This window comes from Erythrolamprus reginae, chromosome 6, assembly GCF_031021105.1.
Source record: "Erythrolamprus reginae isolate rEryReg1 chromosome 6, rEryReg1.hap1, whole genome shotgun sequence".
Taxonomy (NCBI): Eukaryota; Metazoa; Chordata; class Lepidosauria; order Squamata; family Dipsadidae; genus Erythrolamprus; species Erythrolamprus reginae.
This window is the reverse complement of record NC_091955.1, coordinates 9,841,924-9,861,106: the sequence shown is the minus strand read 5'-3', so window position 1 is coordinate 9,861,106 and position 19,183 is coordinate 9,841,924. Positions and strand designations below refer to the sequence as shown.

At 42.7% G+C, this 19,183-nt stretch overlaps 1 protein-coding gene across 1 annotated transcript in view; it reads left to right on the top strand.

The window, feature by feature from the left end:
* The first annotated feature begins 10,470 nt into the window (after nt 1–10,470).
* FAR2 (fatty acyl-CoA reductase 2) overlaps nt 10,471–19,183 on the top strand; it is a 55,217-nt gene continuing 46,504 nt past the window's right edge. The window contains exon 1 of the mRNA XM_070755230.1: nt 10,471–10,751. The gene's annotated coding sequence lies outside the window, so the exon portion shown is untranslated. The remainder of the gene's footprint in view (nt 10,752–19,183) is intronic.

Below are 19,183 nucleotides of genomic sequence, written 5' to 3'. Positions count from 1 at the left end.
ATAAACATATATCCATCCTAAGATAGAATACAGAAAATAGTATAAGGGCAGACTAGATGGACCATGAGGTCTTTTTCTGCCGTCAGACTTCTATGTTTCTATCACCAGTCGGGTGCTTCCCAAGCACCTAGGACTGCGTGATGTAGTGGGGAATTATGTTTGCCAATCCCAGTAAAGCGGCCTTTTGCAATTGACAGATGGAGATTTTGTCAATTCCGATGGTTTTCAAATGTCCGCTGAGATCCTTTGGTACTGCGCCCAGCGTGCCAAGTAGCACATCATTATTATTATTATTATTATTATTATTATTATTATTATTATTATTAATTAGATTTATATGCCGCCCCTCTCCGAGTCCTCGGAGCGGCTCACAACAGGGAAAACAATACAATGAATGCAAATCCAATATTTAAAAACCCTTATAAAAAACAAGCATTAACAAGCATTCCAGCTCGTAGCCCTCCTGCTCCCCCAGCATGGAGAGAGGAGAGAAGGCAAGAACAGCACAGACTGAATCCACGCTTCAGGAAGAGAACACCCCGCCCCTCTTCACAAGGCACACCTGGGGACTGAGACTTAAGGAGAACGCTGTGGCCATTTGTCGGGAACAAACGTTGAACTCATTGAGCGTTGTGTGCTGTTGCTGAAGTTGGGTGTTTCCTGGATCAATTTCCTTGTTCTTTTGCTTCCTGTACCGCTTGACCGAGTTATTTGGCTTGCTGGATTTCTCGCTTTGCAGTCGTGCTCACATCGTTGTGCTGGACTATTTGCAGCCAGAGGTTGTTGGAGGTGTGTATCTGATTGTGTTATCACTGTGTTCTGGGACCTTGCCAGAAAATTTGTGTGTGTGTGTGGGGGGGGAAATTGGACTAATAAAGGGGGTGGTTTGAACTCTCAGCTGCCTACATTGCTTCTGTGCCTGGCCTTGGATTATCCCATATGGAACGTTTGAGTAGAAACCCCAAGGGATTCTCCAAGCCACTCCGCTTTCATTTTGATTTCTGAATTATATTCAAAAATTTATAATACAGCCAGTAAGTTTTGCCTCGAGGTCTCATTTTTGACAAGTCTCTTTCCGGCAGCTTTTTATAGTAAATCTAAATAGCTGCCACCGAAGACGAGATTGCTATCTCTAAAATATTGTTGGAATGTGTTTCCTCGCTGTTGTAAGAGGGATGCTGCTCCGTTAGGCCACGTTGCGATTCGATAAATCATATCTATTTGTTGCTCCCCTCTGGGAAAAGACTTCAAACTATTTCTCGCAGGGCTGCCAAACTTTAATAACAGCTTTGCTTCCTATGCCATCTGTCTGGTAAACTCCCAGGATTCGCTTTTCTCAGCATGTATATTTATGCGTCCGAACTAGGCTGTGCTGTTTCTCTGCTGCCATGTAATATATGTGGGCATATGCATACTTTTTTATTTAGTTACGCATTTATTTTGTCATGTTTATGCAGTGCACATTGGAGGTGGAGACACTTTGGGAGCTGTGTGCAATGAAATTTCATTTTAATGTATGCTGACGAGTGCACATTCAAAGTGACCAATAAAGTTATTCTAAAGGCTAAGCTGCTGACCCATCAGCATTATTGGAGGAAAGATTTTATTTATTTATTTATTGGATTTGTACGCCGGGGCGGCTTACAACATATAAGAAAACAATGTACAGTGGTACCTCTACTTACGAACTTAATTCGTTCCGTGACTAGGTTCTTAAGTAGAAAGGTTTGTAAGAAGCAGCAATTCTTCCCATAGGAATCAATGTAAAAGCAAATAAAGCTTGCAATTGGGGAAACCACAGGGAGGGTGGAGGCTTTTTCCTCCCAGGAGATTCCTAGAGAGACCCAATGGAGGCTTCTCCCCACCTTTTCCGGCCCTGTTTCCTCCCAGGAGATTATTATTATTATTATTATTATTATTATTATTATTATTATTATTATTATTATTATTATTATTATTATTATTATTATTTGTATGCCGCCCATCTCCGTAGACTCGCTAGATTCCTAGCGAGGCCCCACAGAGGCTTCTCCCTGACTTTTCTGCCCCTGTTTCCTCCCAGGAGATTCCTAGAGAGGCCCCACGGAGGCTTCTCCCTGCCTTTTCCACCCCTGTTTCCTCCCAGGAGATTCCTAGAGAGGCCCCATGTAGGCTTCTCCCTGCCTTTTCTGGCCCTGTTCTCTCCCAGGAAATTCCTAGAGAGGCCCCACGGAGGCTTCTCTTCGCCTTTTCTAGTTACAGTTTCGGAGGCTCGGGTTTGTAAGTGGAAAATGGTTCTTCAAAAGAGGCAAAAAAATCCTGAACACCCGGTTCTTATCTAGAAAAATTCGTAAGTAGAGGCGTTCTTAGGTAGAGGTACCACGGTACATCGAAATCCAATTCATTAAATTAAAAGTGAAATCTAAAAACCAGAAAGCCAATTAAAAAGCATATCCATTCAGTCAGCAAACCCACCATACATTCAACAGCCAGCGGGCAGTGTCTAATAACCCCAAGCTTGGCAGCATATTTATTTATTTTATTTATTCATTTGTCCAATACACAAATACATAGGAAGAAAAATAGACATGAAGTAATATAAGGGGAAAAGTGAACTTAGAGGAGAGGATATATGAAAGAAAGAAAATATATAGTAATACCTCATGATACGAACTTAATTGGTGCAAGGAGGAGGTTCGTAAGACGAAAGGTTCGTAAGACGAAACATTGTTTCCCATAGGAAACAATGTAAAGTCAATTAATCCGTGCAACCAAAAAACCCCCCGCAAAAAAACAGCTTTCGGCGACTGCTGGGAAGCCGCGCGGCTGTTTTAAAAGGTCGCAGCCGGCCTGGGGGGCTTCCCAGCACCCCCCAAACCCCGAACCCGGGTTCGGGGGGGTGCTGGGAAGCCCGCCAGGCCAGCTGCGACCTTTTAAAACAGCCGCGCGGCTTCCCAGCTGTCTCCTGAAGCCGAACGCCAAAGCCGAACTTCCGCGTTCGGCTTCGGGAGACAGCTGGGAAGCCGCGCAGCTGTTTTAAAAGGTGACAGCCGGGCTGGGGGGCTTCCCAGCAACCTCCCGAACCGAACCCTGGGTTCAGAAAAAATTTGCCTCTTCTTACGAACTTTGTTCGAGTTACGAACCGGCGTTCGGGAGGCTTCTGGGAAGCCCCGCCGCCCGGCTGTCACCTTTTAAAACAGCCGCGCGGCTTCCCAGCAGTCTCCGAACGCCGGTTCGTAACTCGAAAAAAGTTCGTAAGAAGAGGCAAAATTTTTCTGAACCCCGGGTTCGTATCACGAGTTGTTCGTAAGACGAGGGGTTCGTATCTTGAGGTACCACTGTATATGATAACTGAGAGAAAGGAAAGACAATTGGACAGGGGACGAAAGGCACACCAGTGTACTTATGTACGCCCCTTACTGGCCTCTTAGGAACCTGGAGAGGTCAATCGTGGAAAGTCTAAGGGAGAAATGTTGGGGGTAGTGGTTGACACAATTGGGAATGGGGAAAGAGCCATTGCTGTTAACAAAAACAGAGCCCAAAAAAGAGTTGAAGAGGTTGGCTTTGGATGGGTCATCATGGTATTCTTTGTTATTGGGTCCTACGAGTGGTGGAATAGGTCTGGAGTCATTGAGTTTGTTGTTGACGAAGTTATAGAAAGCTCAGTTAGACTTGGTGCGAAGGAGGCTTTCCTCTTGTTTGCTGTGATAGTTGAGGCATTCTGCTTTTATTCGTTGGCATATGGTTTTGTAGCGGACTTTAAAGTTGGTTATTGGGCTTTTTTTTGTTTCTACGCCAGAGGGATCTTTTTTTGGTTTGTATTTTTTTTTATCGAGATAGGTATTTTATTTTTCCGCTTACCTCTGGAAGAAGTGAGTGGCACATGTAGTTCTATAAGCCTTTTGATTTGGAGTAAGAACATATTGTAGAGATCATCAGTGGTTCATGCAGTTCGAGAACATGAATTGCCACTTAAGGATTGAGAGATTGGCATCTATGAGATCATAGTTGGCTTTCCTAAAATTGTAATGAGGAGCCACGTTATTCTGGTGAGTGTTTAGATGATGTAGGTTGAGGTTGAAGTTGATCGTACAGTGGTCGCTGTTGGAGAAGGGTTCTTTTGTGTGCAGTCCATAGATAAATATATTAAAGGGTTAAATAAGGTTCAGGAGGGAAGTGTTTTTAATAGGAAAGTGAACACAAGAACAAGGGGACACAATCTGAAGTTAGTTGGGGGAAAGATCAAAAGCAACATGAGAAAATATTATTTTACTGAAAGAGTAGTAGATCCTTGGAACAAACTTCCAGCAGACGTGGTAGATAAATCCACAGTAACTGAATTTAAACATGCCTGGGATAAACATATATCCATCCTAAGATAAAATACAGAAAATAGTATAAGGGCAGACTAGATGGGCCATGAGGTCTTTTTCTGCCGTCAGACTTCTATGTTTCTATGTTTCTATGATAGCACTTTTGCTGTTGCAGAATAGGAGGTCGAGACAGTTGTTGAGTGTGGTGAGATGAGTCTTTAGGCTCTTAGGAAAGACGAGGAGGGTGGAGGCAGTACGAATCTCTAGGGGGAGCTGATTCCAGAGGGTTGGGGCCCCCACAGAGAAGGCTCTTCCCCTAGCCCCCGCCAAGCGACATTGTCTAGTTGACGGGACCTGTAGAAGGACGACTCTGTGGGACCTAACCGGTTGCTGGGATTCATGCGCCAGGATGAATTATTTATGGCAGCCTCTTATTCACAGAAACTTTCTCTGTCGGTTCTAGGATGGTAAAAACTCTCAACCAGATTCTCACATGTTGCCCCAAGTCCATGTGACTGTTTTGAGAGGGTGATTTTTTTTTTGTTTTACTTTCAATGAAGTGAAAGATGAAAATTAAGTTTTCATCAGCCGGTGCCAAAAGGACATATCCAATTCTTTGAGAAAATTACCTGCCTCGGAGTTTTGTTTGCTATGGGTATATTTCCTGGAACCCTGACAAATGGTTTAATATTTCGTTGTTAGGGAAGAGAAAAAAATAATGGGACAATAAAACAGCATGCCTCATTAAAAAAAAAATAAGTGACATTGTGTGACTTGGGTTCTTTTTTTTAAAAAAAAAGGCCACCTGATTATGTAAGTAAGTTTTTTCCTGGGGGGAAAAACATAACATTTATCTGCTTGGCCCTTGTACAGTGGTACCTCGAGATACGAGTTTAATTCGTTCCGGACCTGGGCTCTTAAGTCGAGCAGCTCTTATCTTGAACGACTTTTCCCCATAGGAATTAATGTAAATAATTTTAATTGGTTCCAGCCCTCAAAAAACTCACAAAGTTAGTCTAAATTATGCAAAAAGACATTGCAAGAATAAATGTAACTTTACTTATTAATAAGATGATAAGCTGAGAGCTTTCCTTCCCTTCCTCTTTTTACCCAAAACAATCAACATGGCAAACTTTTATTTTTATTCATTAAACTGTAGTTATTTATTCAACTTCACTGCCACCCAATCCTGTAGAGGGAGGAAAGGAAGGAAGGAAAGAAAGAAAGGAAGGAAGAAAGAAAGGAAGAGTGGCTCTGCATCAGCGCGGGAAGGAAGGAAAGTAAGCCAGCCCGGCTCTTCTCGGCTCGTATCGCGGATTTGAGCTCGGGAGACGAACAAAAATGTCTCTCCTCTCCCAGCTCTTATCTCGAGTAGCTCTTAAGTAGAGCAGCTCTTATGTCGGGGTTCCACTGTATTTGGAAATAATTGGGGCACCATATAATTGCACCAACCATATTATATTGTTGTAAGCAGGGGTGGGCTACTGCCCAGATGGGGGAGAATGCAGTGGGGTAGCCAAAATGGAGCTCCACCCCAGAGCACCAATTTGCACCGAAAGATGTTGAAAGAGTGACCGGCATACAAATTTAATAAATACAGGGGGTGGACAAATAAATGGAAACACCTTGCAGCTCTTCCGTGGAATCCAGATTTGTAAAGCTCCCTTCGAACAGTTTTTGTGGAAACTGGGTTCTGTACATGTCTATTGAGCTCCGCGGTGATTTTAGGAGCTGCGGTCTTGCGATCCGCTCTAACAATTCGCTTTAGAGTCCGACGGTCTCTCTTGGACAACTTCAACTTTCGACCAGACCTGTGCTTCTTGGCTGAGGACGTTTTTCCTTCTCTTTCAAAAGCGGTCATTACTTTTGAGACATGACCTCTTGAAACGCCAAACATTCGGGCACTTTCTGTTACGCGAGCGCCTGCCATTCGAGCACCAACAATTTGGCCTCTTTGAAAGTCTGAGAGCTCTGCCATTTCTAGAAGGTTATAACCAATTTCCTTAAATTTCTGTTAAAAAAAAAAAGGTAGTTTAAAAAAACATGTAGCTTTTCACAACTTCTGGAGGCAGGCTGTTCCACTGATCAACCGTTCTGACTGTCAGGAAATTTCTCCTGAGTTTTAAGTTACTTCTCTCCTTGGTTAGTTTCCACCCATTGCTTCTTGTTCTACCCTCAGGTACTTTGGAAAATAGGTTGACTCCTTCTTCTTTGTGGCAACCCCTGAGATATTGGAACACTCCCCGGTCCTTCTTTTCATTAAACTAGCCATGCCCAGTTCTTGCAACCATTCTTCATATTAGCCTCCAGTCCCCACCCAAAAAAATGGCTGTTGGAGACCTGGCACAATGACTCAGCATCCTAGGCATATCTTAATGGTCAATAAGAACACAGAGATGAGGTCACATGTCATAGACTACATTACCCAGCATGCAACCCGTTATTACATTCCCCTAATGTAGGAATAGGCAAAGTTGTCTCTTCTATGACTTCAACTCCCAGAATTCCTGAGCTAGCATGATTGGCTGAGGCATTCTGGGAGTTGAAGTCCACAAGTCAAAGGAGAGCCATCTTTGCCTACGCCTGCCCTAATGCAATCTCTTAAAGAAACAGTTCTTAAACTGAGTATCCCTTTAATGTAACCAGCACAGCTAGGGAGTTTCTTGTTTGAGCAGGGGGCTGGATTAGAAGACCTCTAAGATCCTTTCCAACTTTGTTACCCTGTTTATTCTGATGGAGGGTTGCCAAAGAATGGGAGAAGAAAGCTTTCCACTGTGCACTGTGGGACACATCACAGAGCAAAAACCTCCCAATTTCTAACAGTCTTCAAGGAACCCTGGAAGATGGGTTCTAAGGAGACACTTCTGCTCTTGAAACTGCTCAACTGCTGGCTGTAGAACATGGGACAAGTGTTGCTGGGCTGCCAATGAGTCGCTGACTCTTATTAAGCTTCCAGAATTGCTCATTCATTCATTCATTCATTCATTCATTCATTCATTCATATTCATTCATTCATTCATATCCATTCATTCATTCATTCATTCATTCATTCATTCATTCATTCATTCTGTTCTGTCTGGGTTCCCCCAGACCTCAACACCAACTGGAAAAAACAGCCAGACACTCTGGTAAAAGCCAAAAGTATTTTATAACTGGAAAAAATAAGCACAGAGGAAAACCTGTTCTTTCCAACAGACAGGATATAATATGGTACAGCAGGGTCCTGATGTCCAGACAATACAGCAAGCTTCTTGCTTGCACCTCCCCCCCCAAGGTTTCAATAGTCAAAGGCACAAACCAGGATTCCAAGACACCAAAGTTCACAGTCAGGTCCCATGACTCTCAAAGATAAAACTCCACAAGCCAGGAAGGGTGGGTCTGCCTTTTAGCCTTTCCCAAGAGCACCACACCCAAACCCAGCTGCTGCCACTTTAATGCTGAAAGTATTTAGCCAATTGACTCCGTCTCTGATTAGCTCTCCGTTGTCGCAGATCAATTATGGCTTGTGCACTTTCCTCTAAGGAATCCAGGCTGCTTGCTGAGGAGAGCTCCCCCTGGTGGGACTCTGGCTGTCCTCCCTCTTCTTCAGCCTGGGATTCCTCCTCGTCTGTCTGCACCTCCTGTTCCTCAGCCTCTCCCTCTGAGCTGGAAACCGACAGAAGGTCAGCCGTTCCCGGAGGGGCCTCAGACGGAACCACAACACATTCATTCGACTTTTATGCCACCCAATCTCAATGAGATTCATTGCAATTCCATTAGTGATTGTGTAGGATGAAAATATATGCTGCTCCTGTGCTTACGGCTTGCAAAACTACTCTCCAAAAAGACCTAGGCTCTGTCTATGATTGGTCTAACACATGGCAACTCCAAATCTCAACCAGCAAATGCTCCATCCTACACATCGGGGAAAAGAATCTGAACTCCATTATTATTATTATTGTTGTTGTTGTTATTGTTGTTGTCACGCAAGGATTGATAGTCTGCTTTCGTAGGGTATTCTGTTTTGAGTGGAGGAGTGAAGGACTCTTCTGGTGAAGTATCTTTGGACATTTTCAAGAGTGTTGATGTCCGAGATGTGGTATGGGTTCCAGACAGATGAACTGTATTCAAGGATGAGTCTAGCAAAAGATTAACAACTCTTGAAGCCTTTTTGGCGATATTGTTGCAGTGGGCTTTGGCATGTAGGTCATTTGATATGAGTATTCCAAGGTCTTTTATGGAGTGAGGGTTATCTGCAAGGTCTTGTTTATTCAGCTTGTGTTTGGTGTTCTGATTCTTTTTGCCAATGTGTAGGATGGAGCATTTGTTGGTTGAGATTTGGAGTTGCCAGATGTTTGACCATTCATTTGAAGATGTTGTTTTGACTTCCCAGTTTAGCCTGGGCTTTCCTAATTATCTGCCATCCCAAAGCTGTCTAGCCAAAGATGGGCAGATATTGCCACCACATTGGTTGCCAAGCTTCCTCTCAGTCACGCCTAGCAGCTAACGAGTTTGTGTGGACTTCTTGGAAAAGCCATGCGCAAATGGCTCATTGCTACCTACTTTGCTGAATACTGGTTTTAGTGCGGGCTAAACACAATATTTTTATTGTGGTTCCCATGCAGGGCCTACAGGTCTCAGGGCTGTTTGTCACACATACCCTCACAGCTTGCCTCCAGAAGTTGTGAATGCCCCAACACTAAAAGTTTTTAAAGCAGATGTTGGATAACCATCTGTCTGAAGTGGTGTAGGTTTTCCTGCCTAAGCAGGGGGTTGGACTAGAACATGGGTAGGTAAAGTTGGCTCTTCTATGACATGTGGACTTCAACTCCCAGAATTCCTGAGCTATCATGATTGCCTCAGGAATTCTGGGAATTGAAGTCCACAAGTCATAGAAGAGCCAACTTTCCCTAACTTTGGACTATTTTTTTAATTTAATTTTATTTATTCTTTGTCCAATATACAATAGATATGGAAGAAAATAAACATTAAGTAATATATATAAGGATAGTAAGTAAAAAAGAAGAGAAGTAGATGAGAGGGAGAGAATATATATGATATATGAGAAAAGGAAAGACAATTGGACAGGGGACGATAGGCACATCAGTGCACTTATGTATGCCCCTTACTGGCCTCTTAGGAACCTGGAGAGGTCAATCGTGGAGAGTCTAAGGGAGAAATGTTGGGGGTTGGGAGTTGACACTATTGAGTCCGGTAATGAGTTCCACGCTTCGACAACTCGATTGTTAAAGTCATATTTTTTACAGTCAAGTTTGGAGCGGTTAATATTAAGTTTGAATCTGTTGTGTGCTCTTGTGTTGTTGCGGTTGAAGCTGAAGTAGTCGTTGACCGGAAGGACGTTGCAGCATATGATCTTGTGGGCAATACTTAAATCGTGTTTTAGGCGCCGCAGTTCTAAGCTTTCAAGACCCAGGATAGTTAGTCTATTTTCGTAGGGTATTCTGTTTCGAGTGGAGGAGTGAAGGGCTCTTCTGGTGAAATATCTTTGGACGTTTTCGCGAGTGTTGATGTCTGAGATGTGGTGTGGGTTCCAGACAGATGAGCTGTAGTCGAGAATGGGTCTGGCATAAGTTTTGTAGACTCTAGTCAGTAATGTGAGATTGCCAGAGCAGAAGCTACGTAGGATCAGGTTAACAACTCTGGAAGCCTCTTTGGCGTTATTGTTGCAGTGGGCTTTAGCACTTAGGTCATTAGATATTAATATTCCAAGGTCTTTTACTGAGTGTTGGTTGGCTGTGAGAATTTGTTTATTCAGTTCATATATGAGGTTTGGATTCTTTTTGCCGATGTGGAGGGTAGAGCGTTTGTTGGTTGATATTTGAAGTTGCCAAGTGTTAGACCAATCTGAAACGAAGTCAAGAATTCCAAGGTCCCTTCCAACTCTGTTGTTGTTGCTGCTGCTGCTGCTGCTGCTACTACTACTACTACTACTACTACTACTACTACTACTACTACTACAGGCACCCCAAACACAGGAGGCATAGCCAGGCAAAATGCTGTCCTTTCAGAGGGGAGAGTTACAATGAATTTGAAGTCTCCTCCATCTAGTTTAGGCCACCATGTTTGTTTAGTACTCTCCTACTTTACAAAGTTTGGCTCCATCGTTCCTCCGTGCCTGAATATTCAATGTAGTTAAATACTACTTAACAAGCAATTACCTTTCATGGGAATTTAAAGTGGTAAAGGCAATTTGAAAAAAAAAAAAAGTGCTGACTGCTACAGACCAGCGCCTCACCCAACCTATCATCCAGCTCTTTGTGGCAGACTGCTTTAAAATTTCACAAGGTTTCTGCTGTTAATGAGACAGCAAGGAAGGAATGAGTTTTTATTCATAAGGCTCCCTGCCTCTTCCAAGCTCCTTCTCTGGGTTACGCTGGAGAAGAGAAGAAGAGGAGAGGAAAGGAGAGGAGAGGAGAGGAGAGGAGAAGAGAAGAGAAGTTTTGGAAGTGGTCTATAAAAGTGAGTTTTGCAGTTCTGCTTTGTAAAGACTTTTTTGCATCTTGCATTTTTGCATTGTGGTTGAGGTTAACTCAGAAAGAACATGGCTTATCAGTTGTAGCACGGCTTATGTAGGAGGGATTTGGCTGTGGTGAGCCAATGGGTTTGCTATTTCTTTTATGAACCAGCAAGAACATGGTCAAGGTTTGGTCTGGGTTTTTGGAAGGTTGAACAATTCAATAGATGCTATAGTTTATTTTATTTTATTTCATTATTTGTTTGATTGACAAACGTATACAAGATAGCAGGTGTAGATATAAATATAAACATAAATAAAGTAAATACAGGTAGAAACATAGAAATCTGACGGCAGAAAAAGATCTCATGGTCCATCTAGTCTGCCCTTATACTATTTTCTGTATTTTATCTTAGGATGGATATATGTTTATCCCAGGCATGTTTAAATTCAGTTACTGTGGATTTATCTACCACGTCTGCTGGAAGTTTGTTCCAAGGACCTACTACTCTTTCAGTAAAATAATATTTTCACATGTTGCTTTTGATCTTTCCCCCAACTAACTTCAGATTGTGTCCCCTTGTTCTTGTGTTTACTTTCCTATTAAAAACACTTCCCTCCTGGACCTTATTTAACCCTTTGACATATTTAAATGTTTCGATCATGTCCCCCCTTTTCCTTCTGTCCTCCAGACTATACAGATTGAGTTCATTAAGTCTTTCCTGATACGTTTTATGCTTAAGACCTTCCACCATTCTTGTAGCCCGTCTTTGGACCCGTTCAATTTTGTCAATATCTTTTTGTAGGTGAGGTCTCCAGAACTGAACACAGTATTCCAAAGGTAAATGAGGACAATAGGACAGTAGGACAGGGACCTTAGACACACTGGTACACTTATGCACATCTTTTACAGACCTCTTAGGAATTGAGTGAGGTCAACAGTAGACAGTCTAAATTTAAAGTTTTTGGAGTTTGGGGAAGAAACCACCGAGCCAGGTAGTGAATTCCAGACATTGACAACTCTGTTGCTGAAGTCATATTTTCTGCAGTCGAGTTTGCAGCGGTTTACATTAACTTAGTATCTATTATGTGTTTGTGTGTTGTTGTGGTTGAAGCTGAAGTAATCATTGACTGTGGCAGATAATTTTATGAACTACATTTAAATTGGCTCGAAGCCAATGTAGTTCTTAGTTGGCCAAGCCCAAGATTTCAAGTCTGGTGGCATAAGGTATTCTGTTGTGAGTGAAGGAGTGGACGACTCTTCTGTTGAAATATTTCTGGATTCTCTTGATTGTATTGATGTCTGATATGCAATGTGGGTTCCAGACAGGTGAGATGTATTCGAGAATTGGTCTAGCAAATGTTTTGTATGCTCTAGTTAGTGTAATATTGCCAGAGATGAAGCTGCACAATATTACTCTTGTGAGATTCCCGGAGCAGAAGCTACATAGGATTAAGTTAATAACACTTGAAGCTTTTTTGACAATGTCTGACATTTTGACAATGTTTGACATTTTGACAATGTTGTTACAGTGGGCTCTACAAGGTCGTGTCCTCCAAGCTTGTGTTTTGTGTTCTGATTCTTTTTTTGCCATTGTGTAAGACAGAGCATTTGTTGGTTGAGATTTGAGGTTTGCCACTTGTTTGTCCATTCTGATACATAGTCAAGGTCTTTTTGAAAGGTAGCAGCATTGTCTGTGGTGTCGTTGGCAAAGAGAACGCAATCACTTATAATGTGATCATAGATAGTGATGGGCGAACCCAACGGTGTTTGGGTTCGGCAAGTTCGGACGAACTTTACGCAAAATTCGGCCGAACCTGAACCGAACCCGAACTCGAACCCAAACGGGGAATCACTCCCACGAAGAGATTCCGGGGGCGGAGCTTTGATGTCACCAGCAGGTTGCTAAGGATGCCAAGGTGATCACTTCCTGGATTCCATGGAATCCAGGAAGTGATCACCTTGGCGTCCTTAGCAACCTGCCGGTGACGTCAAAGCTCCGAATGCCGAACACGACCCCGAACTTTGCCTGAAGTTTGAAAAAAGTTTGGGTTCGTGTTCGGCATACCAAACAGCGCAAAATTCGGTACAGACCCGAATTGTGCGGGTTCGGTTCACCCATCACTAATCATAAAGATAATTTATGTAAAATATGAAGAGTGTAAGTCCTAGAACACTGCCTTGGGGGACACCACTATTGACAGGTGCAGGATTTGATAGAGAACTCTCAATTTTACTTGTTGTCTGTTTGACAGGAACATAGTTATCCATATCATGTAGGGATCCAGAGATGCCATAAGATTTCAGTTTCAGAAGTAATTTGTCGTGTATCACTGAGTCAAAGGCTTTACAAAAATCTATGTAAATTGCATCTATTGCTTTACCCTGATCAGGTTGTGTACTCCGTATGTTTTTGCTGTGTAGGAATGCAGATAACAGGATATTTTTTTCCTGTACAATTTGTAAGAGTGTAGGTGGAGGGTAATGGATTGATTTATGGTTGATTCCATGACATTGCTGGGATCTCCTTTTTTGAAGATAGGCATGACTGTGGCTAGTGACCCTAAGTTGAGTAAGGAGCTAGTCCTGAAAGATTTATCAAAGATTATGCTTAGAGGTTCAGCTAAGGCTGTGGAGAGCATTTTTTAAGATGTATGCCCAGAGTCCATCAAGTCCAATAGATAGAGATGGTTTTAGATTGTGTAATGCCTTTTCAACAATAACTTATGTAAAATCAATTTGTGTTAGATCATTGTAATCATTTGTGGTACAACTAGGAAATATTGGGCATGAGCCATTGCTGTTTACAAAGACTGAGCTGAATAATGTGTTAAAGAGGTTGGCTTTAATGGTTTCAATGTTACAGTCTTTACCAGTCTTTACCAAATCTGGTCTGGTATGTTATCTAAGCCAGGATTGTCAAACTCATTGAAGGGCACATCAGGGTTGTGTTTGACCTTGGGGGACTGGGGTGGGCGTAGCCAGCCAGGACAGCCTCCTGCATCCCTCTGCCAGTGAAAATGGAGGTTTGGGGGCTGCATGTGGTCCTTCAGGCAGCATTTTCAGCTGTGACAGCCTCCTGCAGCCCTCTGCCAGCAAAAATGGAGTATAGAGGATGTGTGTGGTCTTTGGCTCCTATTTTCAGCTGTGACAGCTTCCTGCAGCCCTCTGCCAGCAAAAATGGAGGGTGCCAGAGCCAAAAAATGTTTTTGGCCAGGAGGTATCATGGCTGAAAACAGAGTCTGGGAGGGCCACGTCCAGCCCTCCTGGCAGAAGCACCACAGGCCAGTCCTTCGCTGTTTCCAGGGTAGTCCCATGGGCCAGATTTAAACACCCTACAGGCCCACTCCAGCCTGTAAGTCAGGTCTGGGCCACAGGCCTTGAGTTTGACACCCCTGATCCAGTAGTGGGTTCTAAAACCCTTTACTACCAGTTCGGTTGGATGGTAGGCAGCCATAGATATTAACCGCCTTCTGCCGCATGAATCCCAGTGACCGGTTAGGTCCCACAGAGTTGGCCTTCTCCGGGTCCCATCGACTAAGCAATGTCGTTTGGCGGGACCCAGGAGAAGAGCCTTCTCTGTGGCGGCCCCGGCCCTCTGGAACCAGCTCCCCCCAGATATCAGAGTTGCCCCCACCCTCCTTGCCTTTCGCAAGCTCCGTAAAACCCACCTCTGTCGTCAGGCATGGGGAAACTGAGATATTCTCTTACCCCTAGGCTTATACAATTTATACATGGTATGCTTGTATGTATGAGTGGTTCTTTAAACTTAAGATTATTTTTAATATTAGATTTGTTTACATTGTCTTTTTATACTGTTGTTAGCTGCCCCTCTTCGGAGAGGGGCGCCATACAAACAAACAAACAAACAAACAAACAAATAAATAAATAAATGCTAGTAACTTTGTGTAATGATATGTGAGAATGGCCTTGGGAGAAAAGAGGAAGAGCCACAGGCTTGGCAATGATCAGAGCTGAGTCTGCAAAAGGAATGTGGACAAGGCAAATATCCCAGTAGGAACTGTCCCTACATTTGGGAGGTGGGGGAGAAGAGGTGAACTTTCAAGCTTGCAAGATTCTATTAACATAACCTTAAACAATATAGAGCTAATATTTCTGGGTGTGCTTCTTAGTCAGGCTACCTTGCAAATTTATAATTGTGTTTTACATTCTGAGTTGTATATCACCCCGAGGGCTGATTGGTATGGTTAAATAAAGACTCGTGATGAGGTCGCTTTGAACTGGCAAGAATAAATTGCTTCCCCCCCCCCCTTTCCTGTTTTGGAACGCCAATATGAGTTTTTCCATTTCAACCCGAGAATCTTATTCTGTCTATCTAGCACAGTGTTTCGGGAACTTGAAGATGGGTGGATTTAAATGCCCAGAATTCTGGAAATTGAAGTCCACCCATTTTAAGCTAACTGAGATTGAGAAAAGCAGCTCTGGCGTGATATATATTTTCAAGCCACGTTGACAATATATATGTCAGGGGTGTCCAACTCAAGGCCTGCTGGCCAGATCTGGCCAGAGATGAAATGCTACAGGTTCAGACTGGTTTCTCTGAATTGGTAGTAAAAGAAGACTACCAGTTCGGGCAAATCTAGAATGGAATGGAATGGAATGGAATAGAATAGAATAGAATAGAATAGAATAGAATAGAATAGAATAGAATAGAATAGAACTCTTTATTGGCCAAGTGTGATCGGGCACACAAGGAATTTGTCTTGGTGCAGATGCTCTCAGTGTACATAAAAGAAAAAGATACATTTGTCAAGAATCATATGGTACAACCCTTTATTTATTTATTTATTTATTTGTTTGTTTGTTTGTTTATTATTATTTGTTTGTTTGTTTGTTTATTTATTTGTTTGTTTGTTTATTTATTTATTTATTTATTTATTTGTTTATTTATTTGTTTATTACATTTATATGCCGCCCCTCTCCGAAGACTCGGAGCGGCTCACAACAGCAATACAAAATACAAATCCAATGATTAAAAAGCAAAAGATTTAAAAACCCTTGATCTAAAAACACTCATACAACCCAAACAAACCATACACAAAATGTAGCAGCCGAGTGGAATCAATTTCCCCATGCCTGGCGGCAAAGCTGGGTTTTTAGAAGTTTACAAAAGGCAAGGAAGGTGGGGGCAGTCCTAATCTCTGGGGGGGGGGAGTTGATTCCAGAGGGTTGGAGACACCACAGAGAAGGCTCTTCCCCTGAGTCCCACCAGACGGCATTGTTTTGTCGACGGGACCCGGAGAAGGCCAACTCTGTGGAACCTAATAGGTCACTGGGATTCAAGCGGCAGAAGGCAGTCCTGAAGGATGCTTCCAATCTCAGTACAAAAGTGACCAGAAGAGGCTTGACTATTGGGCTAAGAGTGGCTAGAATTGTGGACAAGAGTGAGCAATCTAAGCCCCTGCACATAGAATAGAATAGAATAGAATAGAATAGAAATTCTTTATTGGCCAAGTGTGATTGGACACACAAGGAATTTGTCTTGGTGCATAGGCTCTCAGTGTACATAAAAGAAAATATAGATTTGTTAAGAATCATGTGGTACAACCCTTAATGGCTGTCATACATATCTATATATCCGATAATCAGCTGTGTGACGATCAGCTGTGCCACGTGATCTAGATTAGCTGGAAATCATGTCCCACAGCTGATTCCTCCCCTCCCTGTTCTACTTACCTTTGCAGACTATGAAGGTTTCAAAGTGCTGATTTTTCAGTGCTGCACGGTAATGCCTGCGGCACGCACTCGTGCACAGTGAACATGCAAGCACAAAGTGTGCGCACAGCAAGCTGGTTAGCAGAATTCAGAGGATTTAATTGATCCCACGAGGGGCTTAAAACTGGCCTGCAGGGGCGCCCTGGAAACAGCGAAGGATTGGGCCATGGTGCCTCTGCCAGCGAAAATGGACCTCGTGAAGATCATGTGTGACCAGCAGTGGGCTAGTAGCCGGAAAGCTAAATTACGCTTGTTGCCGCGGCTCGTAAATGCTTGCGGGGCCAGCGTGATTTTGCTCCTGCACATGTGGAGGTAGCCAAATCGCATGCGGAGCCGCAGGTGCGCCTGTGTTTCGACGACGTTCTTTTGCTTCCGCGCATGCCGAAACACGGGCGCACCTGCAGCTCCGTGCGTGATTTTGCTACCTCCACAGGTGCAGAAGCAAAACCACGCTGGCCCCATAAGAAATTATGAGCCGCGGTGGCAAGCACAATTTAGCATTCCGGCTAGTAGCCCACCCCTGTGTGTGACCCTCCCAAACTCTGTTTTTGCTGGCAGAGTGCTAGCAAAACAAACTACTAGCACGAATCCCAGCGACCGTTTAGGTCCCACAGAGTCGGTCTTCTTCGGGTCCCGTCAACTAAACAATGTCATCTGGCGGGACCAAGGAGAAAAGCCTTCTCTGTGGTGGCCCCGACCCTCTGGAACCAGCTCCCCCCGGAGATCAGAATTGCCCCCACCCTCCTTGCCTTTTGCAAGCTCCTCAAAACCCACCTCTGTCGTCCGGCATGGGGGAACTGAACTACCCTTTCCCCCCAAGGCCTCTACAATTTATGCATGGCATGTTTGTGTGTATGTTTGGTTTTAATAAGGGTTTTTTAATTATTTTAAACATTAGATTTGTTACATGCTGTTTATTATTGTTGTTAGCCGCCCCGAGTCTACAGAGAGGGGCGGCATACAAATCTAATAAATAAGTAAGTAAGTAAGTAAGTAAGTAAGTAAGTAAGTAAGTAAGTAAGTAAGTAAGTAAGTAAATAAGTAAATAAGGAAGGAAGGAAGGAAGGAAGGAAGGAAGGAAGGAAGAGTGGCATTTGGTCACACGAGTGACGTCAAGCAGACCATGCCCACCCCAGCCCCCTGAAGTCAAGCCCAACCCCAATGCATCCCTCAATGAAATCGAGTTTGACCTCCCCTGCTCTAAGAGGTATTGAGGATAGGTTGCTTGTAGAACATCTGACAAATCTTCCTTTCGCAACGCCCTCTTTATTCTCACAGCCTGTCCATGGGCTTCCTGCTGCATTCTTGCCCCATGTTCTCCCTGTCTGGCCGCTCAACAGCTGTCCATAATATCCTGGTTCACAAGCAACAATGTGGAAACTTAAAAGAGATCTAGGCTCTGTCTTGACAGATGGGCCAAGTCTCACTTCCTTCCTGCATGGCTTCTACTACCTCTTTCTCTCGGAACTTAGGGATCTGTGATGAAAGCCTTGCTACAGTCAGCCTTCCAAAGTAAATCAGTAAATCAAAGTCATGAATACTGATGCTATTTTTATCAGAGTCCGGAAGGAGTTGGCGGCTTATAAATCTAGTAAATTATACTAAATTATAATGTTACCGCAATAGAATTTTGCAAGATTTAATGCCCTTCCCTCTCCTCCTCCTCCTCTTCTTCCTCCTCCACCTCTTCCTCCGCCTCTTTATTTGTAAACTGATATTTCTAGGACTCTACAGATGGAAGTTTTTAAGATTCACCTGGAGTTTAGAATCTCCAAGATTTCAATTCCATAATGTCCGCCAGGGGGCAGTCTTTTACCAACTGATCCAGGAATCAAGCTTGCTAGGAATTGACTGGGACTTGTATGCAGCGGTGAAATCTACCATATTTTTCAGAATATAAGACACACCTTAGTTTTTGAGGAGGAAAATAGGGGGGGGGGGGATCTGCCTACCAGGTATTTTCTGGTTTAATCTGGTCAGCTTCAGCACATTATTTTAAAAAATCTTATTTGGAGTGAGTAGCAATGAAAAAAAGCCTGCGAAGATTTAGGACTGGAAAAAACTTTATTCGGAGAGAGTAGCAATGAAATATTAGGCTTAATTATTAGATTTGTTCATATTGTTTCACTATTGTTGTTAGCCGCCCAGAGTCTACAGAGAGGGGCGGCATACAAATCTAATAAATGAATGAATGAATGAATGAATGAATGAATGAATGAATGAATAAAATAAAAAAATAAAATAAAATAAAATAAAATAAAATAAAATAATAAAATAAAATAAAATAAAATAAAATAAAATAAAATAATAAAATAAAATAAAATAAAATAAAATAAAATAAAATAAAAAATAAAATAAAATAAAAAATAAAATAAAATAAAATAAAATAAAATAAAATAAAATAAAATAAAATCATACATACATACATACATACATACATACATACATACATACATACATACATACATACATTAAAAGCTTGCAAGCCAGGAAGATGATTAGCACCTTGTAGGCTGGTGTGGGGGAGAAAACTACATTCAGAGTATAAGATACACCCAAATTTTCAACCTCCTTCAGGAAGGGGGAAAGTGTGTCTTATATTCTGAAAAATACAGTACAGTGGGACCTCTACTTAAGAACTTAATTCGTTCCATGACCAGGTTCTTAAGTAGTAAAGTTTGTAAGTAGAAGCAATTTTTC